The sequence below is a fragment of the Vulpes vulpes genome, chromosome 14 (genome assembly GCF_048418805.1).
Source record: "Vulpes vulpes isolate BD-2025 chromosome 14, VulVul3, whole genome shotgun sequence".
Taxonomy (NCBI): Eukaryota; Metazoa; Chordata; class Mammalia; order Carnivora; family Canidae; genus Vulpes; species Vulpes vulpes.
The window spans coordinates 137012351-137018794 of record NC_132793.1 but is presented as its reverse complement, the minus strand read 5'-3'; positions in this window follow the sequence as shown (position 1 = coordinate 137018794).

Sequence of the window (6444 nt, the reverse complement as noted above, 5' to 3'; positions counted from 1 at the left end):
GAGAATATTAGAATTCTCTTTAGTTCAGTAACAATCCATGCCACCGGGTCCTGTTCTCTGCTGTCGCCCTGGGAGTGCATGGTGTCTGCTACAGGGATGATGCTCAATAAAGGTTAACTGAATAAGCAGATGAGCAAATGAAGAAAAAAAAAATCTCAAGGAAGTTTCCTGGGGATCTAGTAAGCAAAAATGAATACTATGAGGCAATAGTCATCAAGTAATTCCTCGTTTGGTAAGGAAGATAGGTATTGAGGAAATAAAGAACAGCCCGTGCCATAGGCGTAGGGGAAGCAAAAGTCAACCTTTCCCCATGTTAGGTTTTTAGCTGGCTGTTCTTTAACAAAAAGACAAATTAACAAGAGAAAAGCGAGCACTTTATTAATAGGAAGAAAGCACAGGGATCCCTGGGTGGCGCAGCGGTTTGGCGCCTGCCTTTGGCCCAGGGCGCGATCCTGGAGACCCGGGATCGAATCCCACATCGGGCTCCCGGTGCATGGAGCCTGCTTCTCCCTCTGCCTGTGTCTCTGGCTCTGTCTCTCCTTCTATCTCTCAAGAATAAGTAAATAAAATCTTTAAAAAAAAAAAAAAAAAAGGAAGAAAGCACATCATGCAAGAAGAGAAACCTCAAGGAAATGGAGCCCAAAGCAGGGGCTGAGAATTTCAGCTTATGTGACATCTTCAGCAGAGAACGGTAGAGAAGCGACAGGACAATGCCAAGCCGTGTTGGCTCCCAAGGGCAGCACACGGTGGGAAGGTAAATAAATGGGAGGACACTAATAGAGTGAGGTGTGTTGGCAGCTTCCTCTAATGCTGTCACTAGGTTGAGAAGAGTCTCTCCAATAAGAGGAGCATGGATATCCTGCCTGTGGGCAGAAAAGGGAGGGTGGAGAGAGCTTTCCCCGCATTTGCTGCCTCTTAATGGCCTTCGGCTCAAAATACTGTTTATATCAAAGAGGCATATTTTAAACTGATATATCCTGGTCTCCTTCATAGGTATAAGTAAAATAATTAGCAGTAGCAGAGACAAGGGAGTGGGTTTGAGTCCCACTGGGTGATATCACATACCCAGTGATATGGCCAACTGGGTCAAAGAGCATTAAAAGAGGCTTCCTGGGTGCTCTGGTGGCTCGGTTGGTTGAGCATCCAACTCTTGGTCTCAGCTTAGGTTGTGATCTCATGGGTCATAGGATGGAGCCCTGCGTGGAGCTCCGTGCTGAGCAGGGAGTCTGTTTAAGATTCTCTCCCCGTGCCTCTCACCCTGCTCACTCTGTCTCTCTCTCTCTCTCTAAAATAAATAAACAGATCTTAAGACAAACAAACAAACAAACAAAAAAAGAGGCTTCTTGGAGGAGGTGGCATTCAGTCTGGTGGAAATAATGGGGAAAAGAGGAGAGAAGTCATTGTTCTATTTTGGCCCTGAGATGAAGAGAAGGCCTTGGGGTGAGGTTGACAGTGGAGACAGGGGCCCATTGCAGGGCAACTGCAAGGCTTGTCCACCCGGGGATGCCAACTGCAAAATAGAGGGGCAAGCCCCAGGCTGTACGTCTAAGGCTAATTGGTGGCCACATCTCCCAATTAAAACTAACTGATAAATAAGAGGGTGGTTGTCTTTCTATCGACCCCATCCTTCCTCAAGCTCTTAACATTATGCCCCATCTCTGCTGCCGAATTGGGGCCTAGAAACCCAGCCTGAAGGAGTTGGTAAATATGTTCAGTGCCTTTATGAAAGAGTGGGGAAGTGACGCTTTGAAGATGGACTTCAATTCAGCTATGTCTCCAGCAATATGTCGGAAAATATATCTTTTAAATCCCTTTTGTCACAAAATACCCAGTATAACAAAAAAATATACAATCATCCTTTTAAAATCACAGTTGAGTATGTAAGGAAGTTGAGTAATCACCAAGAGCCCAACCAAAGAAGCTGAGAGAAGCTATTACCTACCATAGGTCTGCCTTCGCCAGGGCTGAGTCTTAAATTTGCATTACCTCTTGATGAACTAAAGTGGTCTTACGTTGCTAGCTTGCAGGGGCCTTGGCAGAAACAAACACAAATATCCTCTGTAGACTGAATCCCAGCAATAGAAACATTAGCTGAACCTCAAACTTATAGACTATAACACACTAGACAAAGTAAGCCAATCAGTGTGGCTAAAAGGAAAAACAATCAACCGAAATTAAATCCATTTTAGCAAAAAAAAAAAAATCCATTTTAGCATTCATATATTTGAATTATCAGATATAAATATGGGAAAAGTACACCTAAAATATTAAAGAAATAAGAAGAAATTAAAATATGCACCAGGAACAAGACCAGGAAGGTTTTATTTTTTACTTTTTTTTTGTTTTTTATTTTATTTATTTTTTTGACCAGGAAGGTTTTAAAAAGAACTGAAGAAACATAAAAAAATGTAACTGCTGAAATAAAGCCATAATTTGAGTTAAACAACATAAGAGATACAACTTAGAAGAAAATCAATGAATCAGAAAATACATTTGAAGAGATTACCAGTATAAAGAAACAAAAAGATAGAAATGTGAGGGATATGTTGTGATAAATAGATGATAGTATGAGAAAGTCTATTTACATCTGGCATATTTACTTAAGTTTTGGGGGGGAAATAAAAAGATAGGAATTGAAAAGAGCAAATATTAAAAGAGATAATGGTTAAGAATTTTCCAGAATGAGTAAAAAAAAAAAAAAAAATGATTCCTTTGACTCAGGAAACAATGAATCCCAAGCAGGATAAATAAATAGAAATTAACTTCGTAATTGTAATCAAATTATTTAACGTGAAAGGCAGTAAGGGAATCTTAAACTCAGCCAAAGAGGGGGAAAAAAAAGGATCACGTACAGGTAGACAATTATTCGCAATTTTACTGAGGGCACCGTTCTCAATGACAATCATGGAATTTAGAAGACGGCGGCAATGAATGTCCCACGGGGTGGGATGGTTCCATTTGTGTGAATAAACCAAAGGTAGAGTGTGGCGCAATGGAAAATTGCAGGTATTGGTCACGCCCACCTCATCGGATTGCTACAAGGATTTCACGAGTCAGATATGAGAAAGCACTTAGCCCAGAGAAGTGATTTCAAGTTTGTAATTATTACAAGTAATTCAACGTTTACAATTATCGGTTACCGTTGTGTATTATGGTCAATGAGACATAGAGGTTGGAGATGAACGGATCTGGCTTCAAAGCGAAACCCTGTCCCCCATTAACTGAATAGCTCCATGTTTGTTATCTAGGCTCTCTGATCCCCAATTCCTCATCCAAAAAATAAAAATAAAAAAGATACTCACGGCCTACACCGCAGTCGGGTGTGATGACCGCTGAGGTACTGCAGGAGCTCTCAGCAGCGTCCAGCCTACGACATCCCCCATCACCATCACCATCTCGCTGCCTACCTCCGCTCCCTCCTTTCCTCGAAATGTGTGAATCGCCCTGGATTCAAGTTTCCTCATCGGACAGAGTGCTAGCACCTGCTTCACTCATGCAGTGCCGAGCGGGGCCTTTGTGCGGGGCACGGCACCCAGCTCTGCAGACCCAGAGACGCGAGGCTGGTGGGCACCTGGGCCCGGGGGGCCGAGCTGGAACATGGCGTGTGGAGCACCCAGGAGCTGGTAGGCCCCGCACCTCGGCGCCCTGGTTCCCCTGCCCGTGTGTCGGGTCTGGTTCTCACTAGCAGCCGATGGGACCACATCTGGGACACGCACCTCTGGCTCAGGACCCAGGAGGCGGCTCTGGAGATGCCCAGCCGAGGCCAAGTTCTGCCCCAGGACCAGCCGACCGTGTGCCCAGGCCGTGTAGACACAGGTAGATGCACAGAGCTGATCCAGGAAGCATGTGAAGCAAGTGAGGTGGTGCCAGGAAGAGCCAAGAGGGTCCCTAAAGCAGCTTAGGAGCAGGTTCCTGACGTGGCCAGTTGGGGGCCAGCCTGCGGCGCCGAGCCTGGGGACAGCATCTTGGGCGAGGCCTGGAGGGCTGGGCTCTGCTGGGCGGCTCACACTCTGCTCCTCGCTGGCCAATGCCTGCTCCAGGGCCAAGAACTGTGGGAGGCGGCCAACGTGCCCCCAGCCTGGGCACCTGTCTCCGGCCAAGCCCCCGGGCAGGTGGCCCTGAAACTGTGCGCCAGGCCCGGAGCCAGGTGGGCACACCCAGGAGCCAGTGGTGACCGCACCTCTCTGCACCTGCTGCCCCAGCTCCCAACACTGAGGACCCCTGTATGATACTCTGGGGCCCCATGGGTCAGCACCTCCTCCTCCTCACCAGGGCCCTCCCCCAGGAGGCAGTTTTGGACAGTAAATGCAATGATGATCCACGGACGGACGGCGCTCACAGTCACCCCGGTACCTGGCACCTGGCAAAGTCCCGTTACCGCGATCACTGTTTGCCAAGAGCTGATCCTCTAGCACAGTCTGAACCCCCTAAACCCAGTGGGGGAGGAATGGGGCCCAGAGGAAACTGGAAGCTTTGCTACAAGAGCTACAGGAACTGGACTCTGTAGAGACCAGATGGCCCACGTGTGTCCCACGTGACGATGCGGACACTGCCTGCCATCACCGAGCCCCCGCGACGTGCCCGGTCGTGCGCGAGGAGGCCGCTCGGTGCTATTTTATCCGCCCTCCTGGCACTCTTCCAGGGCTAAGTATCCACATCCATATTTCCCTGTCGAGAGACAAACACCAGGGACATAATGGAGCATTAATCTTAAAGGCCATTATCATCTGGGAAAAAGGAAGAAACCCTACCTCCATCAAGATTCTCGCTAAACTTTTAGAAAGTTTGGAAACGTCGCTGACTTTTAAGAGGATACGAGGAATGACAAATGTGCAGGGAGTTTCTGGGCCATCTGAGGGAATGTTGGGTAACATGCAACATTTTAATTCCATTTTGTCTGGCTCCTCCACAGCTCACTCTTAGGGGATTCTAATCATCAATCACCCAAAGACTCGGTGTCTACGCTCAGGCTGCCTCTTCTGGGAAAGTGATATATCTTGAATTTTAAAGTCACTGTAATCGTCCCCGAATGAGGCCAGAGTCCTGATTTTTACCATTAGCCACACAATCAATGAATCTAGTCCTACAGGACGGTAGCGTCTTTCTCTCCGGGGTTATGACTTAGTATAAATATGCATGCAAACATAATAGGACTTTGTAGGGAGAAAGTTTTGCAGAATCACTGCACAGAGTCTGCATTTTCCTTAAGGAGATACCCCGGGAGTACGAAGGCAGCTCTCAGCTCTGTGGAGTTCATACTCTGATATTAAGAACTCAGGAAGTATTTTCCCAGGAAAAAAAAAAAAAAAACACTTTTTTTTCCTCCACCACAAGGATCAATCCCCAGCTGAGCCTCCCCTCCAGGGCAGCCGTCAAGCATTCCCACCCCCGCTCTCCTTCCTCTCATCCTCCTCTCCCTGGCCTTGGACCAGCCCAGGATGAACGGAGCAGCTGCCAAAGGAAGTGATCGCTCCAGGCTGCAGATTTCTCAGTTTCCAAGAAGAAGGAGAAGAGGGAAAAGTCACAGTGTCGGCTAGAAAGAAACAAGGGGAGTCCGGGGGGCCCCAGGACTTCATGGCGGTGGCCACGACAAGGACTCCTTCCTCGACCAAGCTTTAGTGGGACTCCGTGGAGTCCTCTCTCAGCCGGGTCTCCTTCTATGCCTGCGACCCCAGTCTGGGCCAAGCATCCTGCTAAACCAGTTCATCAGAAACATCTGCCATCCTTGAGGGCCAATTAAGCTGCTCCCCTCCAACCCTTGACGTCTAGTCCGGTCCCCCTTGCCACCCCACCTCCCGTGATCCTAACAAAATCCCTCCTGCTGATTTTCCGTCCACCCCTCCCCTGTCCATCAGCTGCAACCCCCTCCTGTTCCTGTCGTACTCAGGGCTGAGTCAGGCCCTCTCCCCGAGGGCCATGGTCTTGATGAAGTCTTCCTTGACCTTCTTAACAAGCATCCAGGAAAAATTGGTCTCTTCCTGCCTTGGCAAATAGGACTGGAAACACCTCTATTCTGTGGGACTGTCGTGGCCTGTGGATTTTGTGTAAACTCTCTAGACACGTGCCCTGGAGGGACCCCCTCATAGCCAGGTTTTCAAGCAACTTGAAGGAATAGCCTGAGCTGGCTTGTTCGCTCTTACTGACCTTCCACCCCGTCGGGCGAGTTGGTCAACCAGGCAGGTGGGATGACTGTTGGGGAGCACAAGGCATCCAACGGGGAACCGTGGGGACAGGGATGGGGACGCCCGGGGGGAGTTGACTGCAGCAGGAAGCACAGGGCAGGCTTCAAGGGGCCACGGGGAGACCCTGGGAGGGGAGGGAAGACCTGCTCACAGGGCTGTGGGGAAGTCAGGGCAGCTGCTTCCACCCTGTGGCTGCCCTCCAGGCCGAGTCTCCGTGAGGGGCCAGCGCCCAAGGGCGGCCTCCCAGGGCCTCCCAGAGGGG